The sequence below is a fragment of the Microcaecilia unicolor genome, unplaced genomic scaffold, assembly GCF_901765095.1.
Source record: "Microcaecilia unicolor unplaced genomic scaffold, aMicUni1.1, whole genome shotgun sequence".
In the NCBI taxonomy this organism is placed as follows: Eukaryota; Metazoa; Chordata; class Amphibia; order Gymnophiona; family Siphonopidae; genus Microcaecilia; species Microcaecilia unicolor.
In genome coordinates this window covers 7,277-28,924 of record NW_021963078.1, presented here as the reverse complement: position 1 = coordinate 28,924, position 21,648 = coordinate 7,277, and the positions used below count along the sequence as shown (strand labels likewise).

The window sequence follows — 21,648 nt, the reverse complement described above, 5'->3', positions numbered from 1 at the left end:
GTACCGGAAATAGTTTTCAAGGGTGATGATGCAGAGGAACTGAAAGAAATCTCGGTGAACCTGGAAGATGTATTAGCCTAATTGACAAATTAAAGAGTAGTAAATCATCTGGGCTGGATGGCATACATCCAAGGGTGCTCAAGCAACTCAAGCATGAAGTTTCTGATCTGCTGTTAGTAATATGTAACCTGTCGTTAAAATCATCCATGGAGGATGCCCAATGTGACGCCAATTTTTAAAGAGGGTTCTAGGGAAGATCCAGGAAATTGTAGACCGGTAAGCCTGATATCGATGCTGGGCAAAATAGAAGAAACTATTATAAAGAATAAAATTACAGAACACGTAGACAAACATGGTTTAATGGGACAAAGTCAGCATGGGTTCAGCTGAGGGAAGTCTTGCCTCACCAATTTGCTTCATTTCTTTGAAGGCGTGAATGAACATGTGGATAAAGGTGAGCCGGTTGTTGTAGTGTATCTCCATTTTCAGAAAGCTTTTGATAAAGTTCCTCAAGACAGACTCCTGAGAAAATTAAAGAGTCATATGATAGACAGAGGTCTCGGGTTTCGGCACCAGTCAGGATTCCGTTCTCACAAAGTCCCCACCCTTGTAATGTCATTCTCCTTTCCTGTGTCACAGTATCTTGTCTTTCTCCTCATCAGGTGCCTTGCCCCCTTCACGTGGTAAATAGTTCTGCAGCCTAAAAGTCTCCAAATAGCCTCTATGAACACACTCATCGTAAACACTGAATTGCATGACTCATTATCTTTCAATTATTTGGCCAGAGGTTTACATGCTTGTTTGTGCTGAGCACCAAATGGCCTTGTTTATTTCTTTGTAATTTATAGAAGAAAAAGTATCTCCACACCTTACCGTCTGTAGATTAAGATTAGTCTTTATATTAAATATAACCAGCACTGGAAATGCATGATCTATAACTTCATAATTGCACCTCCACTAACAAAGGCAAGGTTCTGGTGTGGATTAGAGCTATTTAACATATTTATAAATGATATGGAAATCGGAACAAGTGAGGTGATTAAATTTGCAGATGATACAAAACTGTTGAAGGTTGTTAAAACATGTGCGGACTGTAAAATATTGCAGGAAGACCTTAGGAAATTGGAAGATTGGGCATCCAAATGGCAGATGAAATTTAATGTGGACAAATGCAAGAATAATCCAAATCATAGTTACCTGATGCTAGGGTCCACCTTGGGGGTCAGCATTCAAGAAAAAGATTTGGGTGTCATTATAGATAATACGCTGAAATCTTCTGCTCAGTGTGCGGCGGCAGTCAGAAAAGCAAACAGGATGCTAGAAATTATTAGGAAAGGGATGGTGAATAAGACTGAAAATACTATAATGCCTTTGTATCGCTCCTTGGTGCGGCTGCACCTTGAGTATTGCATTCAGTTCTGGTCCCCATATCTCAAAAAAGATATAGCGAATTAGAAAAGGTTCAAAGAAGAGCGACCGAAATGATAAAGGGGATGGAACTCCTCTCGAATGAGGAAAGGCTAACGATGCTAGGGCTCTTCAGCTTGGAAAAGAGATGGATGAGGGGAGATATGATTGAGGGCTACAAAATCCTGAGTGGTGTAGAACGAGTAGAAGTAAATCGATTTTTTACTCATTCCATAATCATTTCAAAAGTACAAAGATTAGTTACATGGAGCAAGTTACATGGAAATACTTTTAAAACAAACAGAAGGAAATATTTTTTCACTCAAAGAATAGTTAAACTCTGGAACTGTTTGCCAGAGGATGTAGTACCAGTGGTTAGTGTATCAGGGTTTTAAAAAGGTTTGGACAAATTCCTGGAGGAAAGTCCATAGTCTGTTATTGTGACAGACATGGGAAGCAATTGCTTGCCCTGGGATTTGTAGTATGGAGTGTTGCCATGATTTGGGTTTCTGACAGGTACTTGTGACCTTGCTTGGCCACTGTTTGGAAAACAGTATACTAGGCTAGATGGACCATTTTACCCTATATGGCTACTCATGTGGTTAGTGCAGTGGACTCTGATCCTGGGGAGCTGGGTTCAATTCCAACTGCAGCTCCTTGTGACTCTGGGCAAGTCACTTAACCCTCCATTGCCCCTGGTACAAAATAAGTACCTGAATATATGTAAACCGCTTTAAATGTAGTTGCAAAAACCTCAGAAAGGCGGTATATCAAGTCCCATTTCCCTTTCCCCCCTCACAGGCTTCTGCTTCCGTTGTATCTGAAAAACGTGTTAATATGAGGTTTTGTCTCTGCAGCAAGGTTTTCTTCTTATTCTCTTTTAGCCTTTGTGATCAATGCTTTGCATCTTGTTTGACAGTGCTTATGCTGCTGCTTTTTTTTATTATTCGGATCCTTTTTCCATTCTTTGAAGGGTGCTCTTTTGGCTCTAATAGCCTCTTTCACTTCACCTTTTAAACTACGCTGGCTGTCGTTAACCCTTCTTTCCGCCTTTGTGAATACGTGGAATACATCAGGACTGGGCTGCCACGCTAGTATTTTTAAACTGTGTCCGTGTCTGTTTTAATGTCCTAACCTTTGTGGCTGACCCTTTTAGCTTCTTTTTAACCGTTTTCCTCATTTTGTCATAAGTTGCCCTTTTGAAAATTAAATGCTGGTACAGTAGACTTCTTTAGTGACCTCACTCCAGAAATCAACTCAAATTTTATCAAGTTATATGTTTCCCAGCGATCCAGCACTGTTACCTCTCTTACCATGCCCTGCATTCCACTAAGGATTATATCTAAAATAGCTCCCCCTCTTGTTGGTTCTTGGACCAGTTGCTGCAAGAAGCAGTCATTCATTACATCTATGAATTTTACCTCCCTACCGCTTCCTGATAGAGAGCCTGCCTTGCACCACGATGTAAAGGTACGCCAAATCCTGGCGTAAGTAGTAGAAGTAGAGCGCTTCCTCGCTCTCAGCATAGTGACGATGACCTTGTCTGAGATAAAGCATTTATCCAGTTAGTATTGAGGTAATTGAAATCACCTATTCCATTTCATCAAGCAGATCAATCCATAGACTGGTGGGTTGTGTCCATCTACCAGCAGGTGGAGATAGAGAGCAATCTTTTGCCTCCCTATATGTGGTCATGTGCTGCCGGAAACTCCCCAGTATGTATCTCAGCAGGTGTGTGGTCGCATAGCAGCAGCTCTGGCTAGGTCTCCAAGCCTAATTGTTTAGGTTTTGTTGAGTACCTGGGGTTGAGGGCTCTTCGTGAGCAAGGGCAGACCTGGCGGTGCCAGGTCCCTCCTTTTCTCCCACCTCCCGCTGGCTCGGTTAAAAAAAAAAAAAAAATTATTTTTTAAAACGTTCAAAAAGGACGTCCATTTGCAGCTGCTCACTGGAACAAGTCGTCGCAGCTCGGAGCAAGAAGCAGGTAATTTTTACCTTTTACTAGCGGGCAGGGGGTTCCCCAAACGGTCTCCACGTGGCTATGGCCTCTGATGGCAAGGGCGCGAAAAGACGCTCCCCGGAACGCGTTCGCGCGCCTAGCGGGGAAGCGGGGGGCTCGAAGGTGGAGTCGCCCTTTTTGGACACCCTTTTGGAGCCGGGAGAGTTCACCGGTTTTTTCCCCGGCGCGGCGGCCTTTCCCGCCTTAGGTGCCCATCCCCCGCTGGCCGCCCTCCCGCTCGTGACCGGCCACACAGCTCGGTCGGCTTCTTCTTGGGCCACCCTCGAGATGAGAGACGTTACCAGCTTGGTCGCCCTTGAATCGGGCGACAGTAAGAAGTCGGCAAAATTAAAACGCCCTTCTTCCCCACGAGGCTCCTTCTCAGAGTTTCGTGCCGGACGCCATTTTGGACATGCATTGCGCCTCTCCGATCTTGGGATTGCAGGTTGAGAGCGCCTCTAGGGCCGCGGCGCAAGCTGCAGAAATGCACAGGCTAGGGAGTTTCTCCCCTGAGTTCATTTTGCTGCTGCATCAGGCTTTTCTTATGCAAAACGCGGCCCCCGCTCCCTTGTCTGATAAGAGTGAGGAGGCCTCTGTGCGCAAACGCCGTCGGGTGGATTTTCAGCCACTAGGGGACTCGGTCTCCTCGGATGTGGATGACTGCAGCGTGTCTGAGTTCTCCCAGAGATCCTTTGCGGACTCTATGGAAAAGACTGACCCTCGCTCGGATGGAGCAGATGACCCCTCCGCGGCGCGCCTTTTTCGCTCGGAGGATTTGCCTAACCTGCTAGGGCAGGCCTTGAGCATTTTGAAGATTGCCTCTCCGGAGGAAGGCCCGCTCTCAGCCTCGGCTGGCTCCGCCATTATGCTGGGAACGAAGCGCCCGCCTAGAACCTTCCACGTGCATGAAGCCATGCAGGCCTTAATTTCGGCGCAATGGGATGCCCCGGAAGCAAGCCTGAAAGTAGCCAGGGCTATGTCCCGTCTGTACCCCCTGCCAGAGGGGGAACGGGAAGCCTTTATCTGGCCCACGGTAGATTCCTTAATCACTGCCGTGACTAAGAAAACGGCACTGCCGGTGGAAGGTGGCACTGCCCTGAAAGAAGCTCAGGACAGGAGAATGGAGGCGGCCGCCCTGAGTCTGCAAGCCTCAGTTTGCGGCTCCTATGTGGCCAGGGCATGCCTGACTGTTTTGCAGCGGGCTTCCCCCTCGGACCCTTCCTGGAGGGCGGAATGGCCGACCCTGGAGTCGGGCTTGGCCTACTTGGCAGACTTACTGTATGATGTTTTGAGCGCCTTGGCCAAAGGTATGGCCCAGACGGTCTCTGCACGGCGGTGGCTCTGGCTTAAGCATTGGTCGGCTGACCATGCCTCTAAATCTCACCTAGCCAAGCTGCCTTTTAAAGGTAAGCTGCTCTTTGGGGACGAGCTGGACAAGATCGTGACTGAGCTCGGCACGTCCAAGGGCAAGAGGTTGCCGGAGGGCAGGACTCGGGCCAGCAGTGCTCGCCCTGGTTCCTCCAAGGGCCGGTTCCAGGACACCCGTCGGTACCGCCCGGGCAAGTCGGGCTCCTCTGCCTCTGCTTCCTTCAAACGGAACTTCTCCCCCAAGCAGCATTCCTTTCGCAGGGACCGCCGACCCGGAGGTTCGTCCTCCGGCCCTCCCCCAGGGTCGCGTACCCAATGACGGGGACCTGGTCCATGGCCCAGTGCAGATAGGAGGAAGGTTGTCCTCATTCCTGGGCGAGTGGACCAGGGTAACGTCAGACGCTTGTGTTCTGGAAGTCATCAGAGAAGGCTACAAGCTGGAGTTCTGCCGGCCCTTGAGAGACGGGTTTATAAACTCTCTCTGCAAGTCCCAGGTCAAAGCAGCTGCCGTACAGCAGACTTTGAACAACCTGATCTGCCTGGGCGCGGTGGTCCCGGTACCAGTAGATCAACTTGGCAAGGGGCGTTACTCCATTTACTTTGTGGTGCCAAAGAAAGAAGGTTCTGTTCGACCTATTCTCGACCTCAAGGGAGTCAATCGGGCCTTGAAGAAAGGGGAATTCCTGGCATCCTTGAACATCAAGGAAGCTTACTTACATATTCCCATCTGGCCTCCTCATCAGCGCTTCCTGCGCTTCACAGTCCTGGGCCGACACTTCCACTTCAGAGCCCTCCCTTTCGGGTTGGCCACTTCTCCAAAGTGATGGTGGTCATCACGGCTTACCTCCGGCCCCCTTTTATGCAGAGTGTGGGAAGGCTACGGACAGGATGATTGCTCTTCTGAGCTCCCTGGGATGGGTCATCAACTGGGAGAAAAGTCAGCTGCGCCCGACTCAGTCCCTGAAGTACTTGGGAGTCCGATTCGACACCCTAGCGGGCAGAGTGTTCCTGCCGGACAACCGGAGCGGCAAGCTTTGGGCCCAGGTGGACCAGTTCCTATCAGCCTCCACTCTTCGAGCGTGGGACTATGTGCAGCTCCTGGACTCCATGACAGCCACGATGGAAGTAGTGCCCTGGGCCAAGGCCCATATGAGATCCCTACAGCACTCCCTGCTGCGGCGGTGGACTCTAGTATCAGAGGATTACGCTGTACACCTTCCTTTGGATCCAACGGTGCGCAAGGCGCTGGATTGGTGGCTGAGGCCAGACAAACTGTCCCCCTCACAGTCCCGGAGTGGGTGGTCGTCACGACGGATGCCTGCTTGACGGGCTGGGGAGCCCACTGCCTGGGGAGGACCTGCAGAGGCAAAACAGACTATCAACCTCCCGGTCCTGGTGCTGAGGCCAGTACGGGTCCTGTCCGACAATGCCACGGCAGTGGCATATGTCAATCGCCAGGGAGGTACCAGGAGTGCTCCTCTAGCCAAGGAGGCCAAGAAGCTATACCTGTGGGCGAAAGCGAATCTGGAACAGCTGTCGGCGGCCCACATTGTGGGAGTCATGAATGTCAAGGCGGACTTTCTGAGTCGCCATACTCTGGATCCAGGAGAGTGGCAGCTGTCGGCTCGGGCATTCTTGGACATCACGAGGCACTGGGGCCCGCCAAGCCTGGATCTGATGGCATCCTCGGCCAACTGTCAAGTGCCACGGTTCTTCAGCAGAGGACGGGACTCTCGTTCTCTGAGAGTCGATGCTCTTCTCCAGCAGTGGCCAACATAGGAGCTCCTCTACGTGTTCCCGCCCTGGCCCATGATGGGCAGAGTGCTAGGCCGGGTGACAAAGCATCCGGGCCGGGTAATCCTGATGGGTCTGGATTGGCCCAGATGTCCCTGGTATGCGGACTTAATCAGGCTCGCAGTGGACGGCCCTCTGAGGCTGCCAGCGGAGCGGGGCCTCTTCCATCAGGGTCCCGTGGTGATGGATGATCCCTCCCCCTTTGGTCTTACGGCCTGGCTCTTGAGCGGAAGCAGCTGAGGAAGAAGGGCTTCTCAGACAAGGTCATCGTCACTATGCTGAGAGCGAGGAAGCGCTCTACTTCTACTACTTACGCCAGGATTTGGCGTACCTTTACATCGTGGTGCAAGGCAGGCTCTCTATCGCCCTCCACTGCTCCAATATCGTCAGTGTTGGCATTCCTGCAAGAGGGTCTGGAGAAGGGCCTGTCACTCAGTTCCCTGAAAGTCCAAGTGGCGGCTTTAGCTTGCTTCAGGAGCCGCCTGAAGGGTGCTTCCCTGGCGTCGCAGCCAGATGTGGTGTGCTTTCTCAAAGGAGTTAATCACCTGCGCCCTCCTCTGCACTCGATAGTGCCTATGTGGAATCTCAATCTGGTGCTTCGGGCCTTGCAGAAGCTGCCCTTTGAGCCCTTGTCGAGGGCATCGCTGAAGGACCTGACGTTGAAAGCGGTCTTTTTGGTAGCCATCGCGTCAGCCAGAAGAGTCTCTCAGATCCAGGCACTCTTGTGTTGAGAGCCGTTCCTGCGGTTCACTGAGGCAGGAGTGTCAATTCGCCCAGTGCCTTCCTTTCTGCCCAAGATTGTTTCTCGCTTCCATGTGAATCAGCAGCTCTGCCTACCCTCCTTTCGCAGGGAGGATTACCCAGAGGAGTACCCTGCTCTCAAATGTCTGGATGTGAGACGAGTCATCATCAGATACTTGGAAGTGACCAATGACTTCCGGAAGTCGGATCACCTGTTCGTGCTGTTCGCAGGCCCTTGTAAGGGTCTGCAGGCATCTAAACCTACCGTGGCACGGTGGGTCAAGGAGACGATTGCAGCAGCTTATGTGGCTGCGGGGAAGATTCCGCCTATTCAGCTGAAGGCCCACTCTACTAGAGCACAAGCAGCATCGATGGCAGAGTCCAGATCCGTCTCCTTGGAAGAGATTTGTAAAGCGGCAACTTGGGCGTCGGCTCATACCTTCTCGCGGCATTACCGCTTGGATGTGGTTGCTCGGGCCGAGGCCTGGTTTGGAGCTTCCGTGTTACGTTCAGGGATTTCCATGTCCCGCCCTGGGTGAGTACTGCTTCGGTACATCCCACCAGTCTATGGATTGATCTGCTTGATGAAATGGAAGGTAAAATTATGTATCATACCTGATAATTTTCTTTCCATTAATCATAGCAGATCAATCCATAGTCCCCCCCCAGATATCTGTATTGTTTGTTGTTCTGGTTATATTTCAGGTTCCAGTGTATTCTTCAGTTCCTGTTCAGGAGAACTTCATGTTCAAGTTCTTCCAATTGGTTTTTCCTCGAGTTGAAACGATTCTGTGTTACAGTGAGCTGCTGCATTCCTCTCCCCCCGTTTCGGCGGTGGCTGGATTGGTAACTAAATTATGCCGGCGCTCCCTCCCGCTTCGTGCGGCAGTAGGGTAGCTTTGTATCCCTCCCACTTCGGCGGTGTTTGGGGTAAGCCAGTTCCTCCCGCGGTTGCGGTAGCAGGATAAGCCAGATCCCCCCCGCATCGGCGGGTGTGGTGTCCCTACCCCACTCCGCGGGGATGAACTGGACGGATTCCCCTCCCCCGCTTCGGCGGTGGTGAGCTGGGCAGAGTGTCCCTTTGTGGGTGTAATTCTCTAAGTGCTGAGTCCTGCGGATGGAGCTTTGATATCGACATACTGAGGAGTTTCCGGCAGCACATGACCACATATAGGGAGGCAAAAGATTGCTCTCTATCTCCACCTGCTGGTAGATGGACACAACCCACCAGTCTATGGATTGATCTGCTATGATTAATGGAAAGAAAATTATCAGGTATGATACATAATTTTACCTTATTATAATGTTGCCCAATTTGCCAGCTTTCCTAATGTGTGTAAATATTTCTTTTTTCCGTCTGTTCATTCTGTCCTGGCAGACATAATATGAGAACATAAGAGTAGCCATACTGGATCAGACCAATGGTCCATCTAACCCAGTATCCTGTTTTCCAAAGAGTGGCCAAGCCAGGTCACAAGTACTTGGCAGAAACCCAAATCATGGCAACACTCCATACTACAGATCCCAGGGCAAGCAGTTGCTTCCCATGTCTGTCTCAATAGCAGACTATGGGCTTTTCCTCCAGGAATTTGTCTAAACCTTTTTTAAACCTAGATACACTAACCATTGTTACCACATCCTCCGGCAAAGAGTTCCAGAGTAAAAACATATTTGCTCCTATTTGTTTTAAAAGTATTTCCATGCAACTTCCTCGAGTGTCCCCTAGTCTTTGTAGTTTTGGAACGAGTAAACCATCATAAGTACGTAAGTATTGCCATACTGGGAAAGACCAAAGGTCCATCAAGCCCAGCATCCTGTTGCCAACAGTGGCCAATTCAGATCACAAATACCTTCCAAGATCCCAAAAAAGTACAAAACGTTTTATACTGCTTATCCCAGAAATAGTGGATTTTCCCCAAGTCCATTTAATAATGGTCTATGGACTTTTCCTTTAGGAAGCTATCCAAACCTTTTTTAAACTTCTCTAAGCTAACCGCCTTTACCACATTCTCTGGCAATGAATTCCAGAGTTTAATTACACGTTGAATAAAACTTTTCTCCGATTCGTTTTAAATTTACTACATTGTAGCTTCATCGCATGCCCCCTAGTCCTAGTATTTTTGGAAAGCGTGAACAGACGCTTCACATCTACCCGTTCAACTCCACTCATTATTTTATAGAACTCTATCATATCTCCCCTCAGCTGCCTTTTCTCCAAGCTGAAGAGCCCTAGCTGCTTTAGCCTTTCCTCATAGGGAAGTCGTCCCATCGCCTTTATCATTTTCGTCGCCCTTCTCTGCACCTTTTCTAATTCCACTATATCTTTTTTGAGATGCGGTGACCAGAATTGAACACAGTATTCGAGGTGCGGTCACACCATGGAGCAGTACAAAGGCATTATAACATCCTCATTTTTGTTTTCCATTCCTTTCCTAATAATACCTAACATTCTATTTGCTTAGCCGCAGCAGCACAGCAGAAGGTTTCAACGTATCATCAACGATGACACCTAGATCCCTTTCTTGGTCCGTGACTCCTAACATGGAAGCTTGCATGACGTAGCTATAATTTGGGTTCCTCTTTCCCACATGCATCACTTTGCACTTGCTCACATTAAACGTCATCAGCCATTTAGATGCCCAGTCTCCCAGTCTCGTAAGGTCCTCTTGTAATTTTTCACAATCCTCCCGCGATTTAACGACTTTGAATAACTTTGTGTCATCAGCATATTTAATGACCTCACTAGTTACTCCCATCTCTAGGTCATTTATAAATATGTTAAAAAGCAGCGGTCCCAGCACAGACCCCTGGGGAACCCCAGATTTACTTCTACTCATTCTACACCACTCAGGATTTTGTAAACCTCAATTATATCTCCCTTACCAATGTACTCTTTCCCTTCACACATGGAATTTCTGTCCACAAAGATACCACACTGCTGTTTCATGTAGAGTATAAATTTTGTTTGACTCAATTCCCTCTTTATGTTTAAATCTTTTTTATTAATAGAAATCCATAAAACACGTACACAGTATAATGTCAAGCATTCCATGCTAATACACATGTAGCTGCCATTCTTCCTGTGGTCACAAGTAGCTTTAACACTAATAATGAACAATTTGTATGGAAATCAACATGTCTCATAACATCCACAAATGCAAGACCATATTCAACAGATGGGACAACATTATATCCTCAAAACTTTTATTTTTCTCACCATATTCCCCCCTCCCCTTCCATCCCACTCCCCCTTGCCTTCTAAACGTCAATTTCCCTCCCCCCCCCCATACCCCTTCCTCACCCCCTCCCTGCCCTCCCACTCAAATCCTAATCTCAGTTAACCGGAGTGCGAGCTTCTTAGCCTCATTCCCTCTTGTTAAAACGCCCCAAGATGAGTTTACAAATTATTAACAATAAAACTCCTACCTCTCGGACTCATTATTTGTAAATAAGAATCCCAAATGGACAAAAACTGTTTCTTAAGTCTTAAAGTGCCTTTTTGTGTCTCGAGCTTCCCAAGCCATCAGTTGATGTATTTGGTTCCGCCAATGCCCAAAAGCGGGAGTCTCCGACCCCACCCAATACTGAAGAATTGTTTTCCGGGCCACACCAGGCACAATTTCCTACAGAGCAGCCATCCAGGCCCTTTTAGGCTGCGAAATGCTCCAGGCACATCTAAAAGTAATTGTTCCATGGAACCTTGAATATTTACATCCAACAGATACACCAGAAATCGTAACACCTGTTCCCAGAAACATTGAACTTTCGGACAAGCCCAAAATGCATGATAGTATGTTTGTCTAGGATGACCACATTTGGAGCACTATGAATCCAGGCCCCCTCCCACATGTGCTAAAGACACCTTAGTCATATAGGCTCTCAAAATCACCTGGGCCACACATTCCCTTAACCGCATATCAGATGTTAAAGTGTAGACTTTCAAAGATTTTAAAACATCCCAATTACCTAGCCCCACCCCCGATTCCTCCTCTCATTTGGCCATAACTCCCTCGAATCCTCGGTCGGGACATAATTGAACAAGTGCTTGTGCTAACCCAGAGATGGACAATCCTCGTTCAGAAATCTTTGAAAAAAAGGACCCGAGCTCTACTCATAGCTTAAAGTACAACTTATTCCTGCCCAAAGTCATTATGTAATGTTTTTAATTGTGCATACGCAAACTGTGCTCCCCACCTCATGAAAAAATTTTCCTCCAGAGTTATTAAAGTTTCCATCTCACCTGTGGCTCCCATCACATGTTCCAATTGGTATATCCCCTTTTGTTCCCACTTCTTGATCCAAGCGTTATCCCAACCTGAACAGAACCTTCCATTCCCTCTAATAGGCAACTGAACACCTCAGGGTCCCCACCCAAACGTCCCACTAGAACTCTCCACCCCTCTCTCGGTGAGTTCAAGAGCACACTCCCCCTTACACAGTCAGGCAACTGACTCCGTTTGCAGTGCAACAAATAATAAAGATGATAAGGCGCAAAATGTTCCTTTTCTAGATATAATGGTGTGTAAACGGTTGCCCCCTCAATCCAATCTCCCAGATGACGCAGGAGGCAGGCTTGGTTATATAACTTCAAATCTGGAAGTCCCAGACCTCCTTGCCGCCAATTTCCTATCAATAATGCCATGCGCAGCCTAGGCTTCTTCCCTGCCCAACAAAAAGCACTCACCCATTTATAAAATATTTTCAGGTCTTTCTGTAGAAGACGCAAAGGCAGTACCTGAAGAGTATACAACCACCTTGGGAATTGTACCATCTTTATCAAGCTTATCGGCAAGGACCGCCACTGCTCCAACTTCGTCTTTGTATCTCCTATCAGTTTCCCCACATTAAGCTGATATAAAGTCTTAACATCCATACTCAGATAAATACCTAACTAGCGAAATGAATCCAATGCCCATCTCAAGGAGAACCCCTCTTTCCATTCTTCCTTCACTTGGACCGAGGAAGGCAAAGCCTCTGACTTTCCCAAATTCAATTGTAGACCTGCAAAGTCTCCATACTCTCCAAAGAGTTCTAGAAGAGCCTCCAAGGAACTCCGAGGGCTCTCCAGATGTACCAATATGTCATCTTCAATTCCCTCTTTAACATATTGCACAACCCTCCCCCCTCCAATTTGATCCTCTCTATCAGTGCAATATAATTTGTACCCTAATAACAGTGTCCCATTGATTGTCCTCTTTCCATCAGGTATCTGAGATGCCTTTTATATCTACCTCTTAATTTAGTGCTATATACTCCAACTGATGGTGGTGGGAGGCGGGGCTAGTGCTGGGCAGACTTCTACGGTCTGTGCCCTGAAAAAGACAGATACAAATCAAGGTAAGGTATACACAAAAAGTAGCACATATGAGTTATCTTGTTGGGCAGACTGGATGGACCGTGCAGGTCTTTTCATGCAGTCATCTACTATGTTACATAATATGTAACTCTCCCATCTTATTTTTTAGGCTTCTAGCATTTGTATATAGACACTTCAAATTGTGTCTCATCCTTGCACCTACAAGCTGCTTTGAAGTTGAGTGTAATAATTTGCATCCTTTACTCTGTTCTCTCATTAAACACTCCTGGCTGTTTTTCACCATTGTTGAAACCTCTCGGGATTCCCTAAAGATCCTGTTTCAATAGTGTCCTTCAAAGATATTCCACACTCCTGGGCAACTGTCAGCTCCCCCCCCCCCCCCCCCCCCATTTTAGTTTAAAAACTACTCTATCTCCTTTTTACAAGTTAGCGCCAGCAGTCTAGTTCCATTTTGGTTCAGGTGGAGTCCATCCTTTCGGAACAGGCTCCCCCTTTCCCAGAATGTTGCCCAGTTCCTAAGTAATCTAAATCCCTCTTCCCTGCACCATCGTCTCAACCACAGGCAATGAATATACCATCTAAATTACCTAAAAACATTCTTATTAAAAATAAAACAAAAGAAATTTTCCTGAAAATTTTCTGGACACGGAGGAGGAAGTGACGTCACGGGAGCAATGGCAGCATAAATGCTGAGCTCCTGTCTGCCCATAGCAAAATAGAGCGATTCCCTACTGTAATCAAAAATAAAAAAAATAAAATAAAAAAAAAACATCTACCGGAGGGTGCAGAGCTTCTGACAGTACAGGTAACAGGAAATCGGGACCGATCCGTTGCCAGTAGCGAACTGTGAAGTTTTGCCCCGGGCGATACGGAGAGGCGGAGGAGTGGCGGAGGGAGAAATATCCATTGGCTCCGAGCTAAGCAGGCGAAAAGAGCACGGGAGAGCAGACCCATCAGCACGAGGGAAAAACAAAAAATTGAATAGCAACAAGGGAGAAAACAGAAGCGATGGAGCCCAGCGCTACGACGCCGAGCCTCTCCCAATTCGCATATGCGGGAGCCACGAGGCAGAACAATATGGCGGCCAGTGGAGAAGAAATTGCAGCAAGCGGGGACCGAAAACGCAACCCCTCGACTGAAGATATGTTTCCGACCCCAGACCAAGTGAGTCAAGAGGAGGAGTCCCTCCCAGAACTAAGAACTTTGCTGAATGAAATTCGCTCTGATTTAAAAGCTATGCGAGCTGACTTAGCTATGATGGGGGCAGATCTCAGAAGTGAAATCAAAGAACTTGGGCACAGAGTGGAGGAAACAGAGAATAGACTGGAGGAACAGGGGGAGAACATGGGGGTTCTGGACCGGAGAGTGCAAGATATAGACCTGGGGCATGAAGCACTAGCTGACAAGATTGAAGACTTGGAGAATCGCAGCCGACGGAGCAACCTCCGATTTCGGGGGTTGCCGGAATCACCCACTTACCAAGACACAGAAAAGGTGGTACAACAGATAGTATGTGCATTGGTGGCAACTCCCGAACAGCCCCTGGAACCCGAGCAAGTTCTATTGGACAGAGCTCACAGAGCCCTTGGGGCTACAAGAAACAGCCTTCCCAAAGATCTGATTGCCTGCTTCCGGGATTATAAGCTGAAGGAGCGAGTTCTTCAAGCAGCACATCAAAAGCAAGATTTTAAATGGAACACGTACAAAATCGAGATCTATCAGGACCTGGCGGCAGCAACGCTGAGGAGGAGAGCAGACCTGAAACCAGTCACCAGGAGATTAAGGGAGATGGGGCTTCAGTACAGATGGAGGCACCCATTTGCCCTGGTATTCTATAAAGATGGGAGACAACATCAGGTAAAAACGCTAGCAGAAGCACGGGAACTGCTACCCGAAGATATTTCAGCAACAGCATCCACGGATGTGGAAACGAGGCGCTCTCAGACGAACCTGAGAACTTATCCGAAGTGGCAGCGAGTAGGCCGCAAACGCCTGCAACGCCAGCAGTCAGCTGGACGCCTCACTTGAACATAAATAACAAGGGTAATGTCAAGGACTGATATATTCAGTGGTTGATATGGTTAGAGATACAGCTCTGTTTGGGGGAGTATAGCATATAAGGGAAATTGGGACTCTGGAAGATCAAACGGGGAGAGGGAGGCAAGTAGGTAAGGGGAAAGAGCAAAGGGAAATGTTAGAAATATATAAAGATTGGAGGGGGGGAATCAAAAATGGTAATATCTAACCAGAGATGGGCAAAGGGGATCACTTCCTCTCTACAAAGCACCGTTTTTATTTTGAGATGAAACGGGTGCTCTGGATTCGGGAAGGGGAGATGGGAGGGGGTGGGAAGTTCAGAGGGGGGAGCAGGGGGAAGATACACCTTAGGGGTAAATCTCAGGATGGGGGGGGGAGGGAAAAAAGGGGGACAAGATGTTATGATGTTACAATATGGTGTTAAATATGTTGAAGGTTTATTATTACAAGTTGTAAAATGTTTAAATGTATAACACTAAATGTAAGAGGCCTCAATACACCGCAGAAATGTAGACAGGTGTTTAGAGAATTGACCCGACAAAAGTCGGATGTGGTGTTTCTCCAGGAGACCCACCTGAGAAAAAATCATGAACACCTGATGAAACATAAGAGATACCCCACTGTTCAATGTGCTTCCAATAGGGCGAATAAAAAAACGCAGGGAGTCCTGATAGCTTTGTCGGGATCCCTCCCATGGCAAGTACATACTACAGTGAAAGATAAAATGGGACGATATATATTGATGACAGTGTCACTATATAATAAGCAATATACTCTAGTGTGCATGTATGCCCCTAACGTGGGGCAGAGTGAATTTTTAGATATAGTGGAAAAGGTGATAAAGGAAAATATACAAGGAGAATTGTTGGTGGGAGGTGATCTTAATCTTACGATAGATCCTAAATTGGACAATTCAGGAGGGAGGGTAGAATATGCAAAAACAGATAGGAAAGCCCTCATAAAGTGGATGGCCCGATGGGACCTAGTAGACATATGGAGAGAGAGACATGGGACGGAGAGAGATTATTCCTTTTTCTCACCCAAACATAATACCTATTCAAGGATTGATTATTGGCTGGGAGGCAGAGGGCTGAGAAATGCTATCAAATTAGTGGAGATAGAACAATGTAGCTGGTCTGACCACTCGATGGTGCTATTGGAGGTGATGGGAGAGGGAGGGAAAACAAAGAAGAGAAGATGGCGCCTAAATGAAACACTCTTGATGGACCCACAGAGTGTCCTAGAAATAGAAAACAATATAAGAGAATACATACAGTTCAATGATAATGAAGAGGTTAAACCGACCAGTTTATGGGAGGGTCTGAAAGTAGTTATTAGGGGCCAATGTATAGCGAAGCAAGCATATATCAATAAGAAAAAAGCAGAGGCAGAAACTAATTTACGGAAACAAATAACGAATCTAGAGAACATACATAAGAAAGACCCAACAGATAGTAAAAAAACAGAAGAAATACGCCAACTTAAAGCTCAACTTAATGAAATACAACTGGGGGATATAGCCCGACAATTAGAACAAGTACAGCAGGAGTACTATGAATTTGGAAATAAAGCAAGCAGATTACTGGCTAATAAGCTTAAAAAGCAGGCACAGCGCAATTATATACATGGCATACGCAACCTCTCAGGGGAGCTAATAACACAAACAGAGGAAATTGCAGAGGTATTTTGGGATTTCTATAATCAGCTATATCAAGCAGAACAAGATACATCAAGGGAGGACATGGAACAATACGTGCGGGACCTGGGGATGATTAGAGTCACGGGAAGGGAGCATGAAGCGCTATCAAAGGTCATAACACTAGAAGAGATAGAAGAAGCAATAGCAGATTTGCCAAACAACAAATCCCCCGGGCCAGATGGCTTCCCTTCTAGATTTTATAAAAAATTTGCAAAAATACTAGCCCCTGTACTACTGAAAGCTATTGCCACCTTCGAGGAGGCACAGGAGCTGCCATACTCATGGAGGATGGCTGAAGTGACCATACTCCTAAAGCCAGGTAAAGACCCGTCGCAGTGTGGCTCCTACCGGCCAATATCTCTCCTGAACACGGACTATAAAATTTTTACTAAAATAATGGCACGCCGCCTACAGGAGGTAATGCCACGACTAATACATGAAGACCAAACTGGCTTCATTAGGGGTCGTCAAACACATGATAATACTCGGACACTGTTACACATCATACAACAAATACAGGATGAAAAAACACCAACAATAATATTCTCAGTAGATGCCGAAAAGGCATTTGATCGTGTAGATTGGGAGTTTCTATTTACAGTAATACGTCAGATAGGTATAGAGGGACGATTTATGACATGGCTGCGCCTATTATACGCGAAACCGATGGCGGTATTAAAGATAAATGGGACACATACTAATATACTAGAGCTGCACAGAGGCACAAGGCAGGGATGTGCAATATCCCCATTATTATTCGCAATATCAATCGAGCCACTAGCTAGGATAATACGGACACACAAAGATATAAGGGGAGTAGTACGGGGGCAAAGGGAACATAAAATAATGCTTTTTGCCGATGACGTTCTCCTGACATTAACTCATCCATTACAATCAATACAAGAGACAATGAAGGTGATGACAAACTATGGAAGGGTCTCAGGATTTAAAATTAACATAAATAAATCAGAAATACTAAATCTCTCAACACCACCTAGAGAAATACAAGAGATAACAGATAAGTTTCCATTCGCATGGGCAAATAAGTCAATTCGCTATCTAGGGATACAGATTACGCCGGAAATAGGGGGATTATATCAAGCAAATTACCCCAAAAAAATCAAAGAACTGTTTGAGGAAGTGGACAGATGGGAAGGGCTTACTATAACATGGCTGGGAAGAATCCATGCTATAAAAATGATAATCTTACCAAAGATATTATACTTGTTCATGGCCATACCGATACCTATTCCACAAAAGTTCTTCCAACAATTAAATAGGAAAATGTTTGCTTACATCTGGAGGAAGCGACCCCCCAGGGTAAATAGGGATATGATGTTTCAGCTGCCCGTGGAAGGGGGAATGGGAGTACCAAATTTCCACCTATATTATCAGGCAGCTCAACTAAGAATATTAGCGGAATGGACTCCTAGAAATAATAAAAAATGGCTACACTGGGAACGTTCATGGTTGAGTACCCGTTATATAGGAGATATACTTTGGAGGAAGGGGACTGAAATTATGTCTCTAACTAGGGGAGTGCCAGTGGGGATTGGCCTCTTACTGGAGACATGGTTACGGATACGACGAAAAATGTTTCCGGAGAGGAGATATTTTTTACAAATGACTATATGTGGGGCTCCAGGGTTTCCGTTAGGAGAATCAGATAGTGTATACAAAAATTGGGCCCGTAAGAGATTATATATGTTAGGCCAGATATGGAATAATGGAGAAATTAAAACTTTTGAAGAATTAAAAGAAGAATATGAGTTGGAAGAAAGGGATATGATATATTATCATAGCCTGCGGAATTATATAAAAAGACGGGCAGGGGAAGAACTGGAACTTACAGAAACAGCGCTAGAAAAGGCAATTAAGGGAGGAGGGGGCAAAGGGGGAGTGTCACGATTATATAAGGCACTATTAAAAATGTCCAACCCTCAAGATCATTATATGAGACGATGGGAGGGGGCCTTACAACAAACCTTTTCAAGAGAAGGTTGGATGAGGGGACTCAGATATTTATTGAAGGCCTCTATCACTCAGGCAGTGGCTGGGAATGGTTATAAAATATGGTACTGGTGGTACTATACACCAGATAGACTACAAAAAATATACCATAAGATATCACCGAACTGCTGGAGGGAATGTGGAAATAGAGGTACATTTATGCATATATGGTGGGAATGTCCCAAGATACAGGCATTTTGGTCCCAAATTCGGGCAATGGTATACCAAATCACAAAGATAGAATATCCAAATCGGGCGGAGTATTGTCTTTTGCTCTTCCGACCGGGAAGATGTAAGGTACACCAACATAAAATGGCTAGCCAGATTTTTGCAGCAGCCAAAATGACAGTGGCAAGGGCATGGAAACAGATAGAGGTACCACATATTCAAGTAGTAAAGCATAAACTCGATTATCTGCATCAGATGGCGAAACTGACCGCACTGAGAAAAGGTCAATTACATAGGTTTCAACAAATTTGGCAACCTTATGAGCAGATGAAAGAAACATGTAAAACACCACACTAAGAAAGGAGAGGGGGGGAGAAATGGGGGAAGGTTTGTTAAGAGTTTATTTGCAAATATTGCTATAGAAGAAGAGATAAATATGTTACACATATGCTGAGCGTTGCAAATATGTGGAGATGTATTTAACATGTTAAAAAATAATAAAGAAATTAAAAAAAAAAAAAAAAAAAATTTTCTGGACACATTCTAGGACTGCCAAGTGCGTTTGAATAGTACCCAAAAATCTAATATAATAAAACGCTCCCTCAACGTTCTGAGGACAACGTTCTGAAGTCACTCAGACTCTCTCTCAGAACGGTTCGTAAGTTCGTGGTGGTGAAGCCACTGCGTGACGAAGACTCGCTGCCCCGCCCTCGCGTCAAACGTCATGACGTCGAGGGCGGAAAAAAAAAAACAGCAGCGAAGCGTCAGGGAAGGAGGCGGCGCTCCCGACCTCTAGCCTTCCCTTCGCTGTGTTCCGCCTTCTTCTGACGTCAAGGATGACGTCAAAAGAAGGCGGAACAGAGCGAAGGGAAAGCTAGACGTCGGGAGCGCCGCCTCCTTCCCTGACGCTTCGCTGCCGGAACCGCCACGGAGGTAAATTTAAAATGAAGAAAAAAAACAAAAACGGATGTTGGGGGGAGAGAAGAGGGTGGCCAGTAGTAGTAGTAGTAAGGGCAGGGGAGAAACGATAGCATGGATGCGAAGGGGGGGGGGGAAGAGGGCGGCCCAGGCTGGAACATGGGAGAGAGAGGAGCATGGATGCGAGGGGGGGGTCATGGAAGGGAGAGAGGGGACTTGCTGGAAAAGGATAAATGGAGGGGGCAGGGGACAGAAGAGCATGGATGTGCATACATTGGGAGGGCAGGGCTCAGGGAGAGAGGGGAATTGCTGGAAAGGGATGAATGGAGGGGGCAGGGGACAGAGGAGCATGGATGGCCATGGATTGGGAGGGCAGGACTCAGGGAGAGGGGAATTGCTGGATAGGGATGAATGGAGGGGACAGATGGGCATGGATGGATAAGGATTGCAGGGCAGGCCTCAGGCAGAGAGGGAAAATGCTGGATAGGGAAAAATGGAGGGGCCAGGTGACAGAGGAGCATGGATGGCCATGGATTGGAAGGGCAGGACTCAGGGAGAGGGGAATTGCTGGATAGGGATGAATGGAGGGGACAGATGGGCATGGATGGATATGGATTGCAGGGCAGGCCTCAGGCAGAGAGGGGAAATGCTGGATAGGGAAAAATGGAGGGGCCAGGTGACAGAGGAGCATGGATGGCCATGGATTGGAAGGGCAGGACTCAGGGAGAGGGGAATTGCTGGATAGGGATGAATGGAGGGGACAGATGGGCATGGATGGATATGGATTGCAGGGCAGGCCTCAGGCAGAGAGGGGAAATGCTGGATAGGGAAAAATGGAGGGGCCAGGTGACAGAGGAGCATGGATGGGCATGGATTGGAAGGGCAGGACTCAGGGAGAGGGGAATTGCTGGATAGGGATGAATGGAGGGGACAGATGGGCATGGATGGATATGGATTGCAGGGCAGGCCTCAGGCAGAGAGGGGAAATGCTGGATAGGGATGAATGGAGGGGGCAGGTGACAGAGAAACATGGATAGCCATGGATTGGGAGGGCAGGGCTCAGGGAGAGAGGGGAATTGCTGGAAAAGGATGAATGGAGGGGGCAGGGGACAGATGGCCATGGATTGGGAGGCCACGGCTCACACTCTCTCTCTCATATACAATTTCTTTCTGACTCTCACTCTCACACACTCTGTCTCACACTGTATCACATTCACTCTCTATGTGCCACACAGTCACTCACACACTCGCTTGGTCTCATACACTCACTCTCACAGAGAATCTGTGTCTCACACACACTCTCTCTCTCGCCCACACACACACACACTCTCTCTCACACTGTGTCTCACATACACACTTGCACACACTCTTATTCTCACACACACACTCTCTCACAAACACACTCACACCCAGACTCACTCTCTCTCTCACACACTCACACTTTCACTCTGACTCTCAAACAGTCACTCTCACATACACTCTCCCAAACATAAACACTCCGAGGAAAACCTTGCTAGCGCCCGTTTCATTTCAGTCAGAAACGGGCCTTTTTTACTAGTGTTTAATAAAATCTGAATTATCTATATTCTAAAAGTATGTCTATCATTTATTGCAGGTAAATAACATGAATTGTAAAACATTTGTTGTGCACAGATTAGTTTGTTTCTATATTACATGTCAGGTATTCTAATGTTACCAGTTGCTCTGTTCCAGTTGGTGGATTTTTTTTGAATTGTGATTTATGATTAGTAGAACTGCTTTTCTCATGTTTTGCTGTTCTTTTGGTTCTAGGTTCTGCCATTTATCTATCGTGCCATTGGTTCGAAACATCTGCCCATCAGTAACATCAGCTTTGTTCATTTTGATTCCCATCCAGACCTTCTTATCCCTGTGAATATGCCTGCGGACACAGTCTTTGACAAAGAATCTCTGTTTAGGTAACCCTTAACCTGGGGCATAAAACCAGCTTAGATTTTAAAATTCTTACTCTATGTAAATGAATGGGTCATTTGTTAACTATTTTACTCCAGTGGGCCCTACAGCAGGTAGCTTGCATAACCATTAGCAAATGCCCTTAATGTTTTTATTCCTTGGATAGTAAAATACCTACTCTTTCAGTTTGGATTTTCTTTTCATAGCACATTTGAAGGCCTTTTTAAATATGATTTCTGCGTCGCACTTGGCCGTCTTATG

At 46.7% G+C, this 21,648-nt stretch overlaps 1 long non-coding RNA gene across 1 annotated transcript in view; it reads left to right on the top strand.

Annotated features, from left to right (window-relative positions):
- LOC115458899 overlaps positions 1-21,386 on the top strand; it is a 41,191-nt gene extending 19,805 nt beyond the window's left edge. Inside the window, exon 3 of the long non-coding RNA XR_003940164.1 lies at positions 21,247-21,386. This is a non-coding gene — a long non-coding RNA (uncharacterized LOC115458899). The remainder of the gene's footprint in view (positions 1-21,246) is intronic.
- The last annotated feature ends 262 nt before the right edge of the window (positions 21,387-21,648 follow it).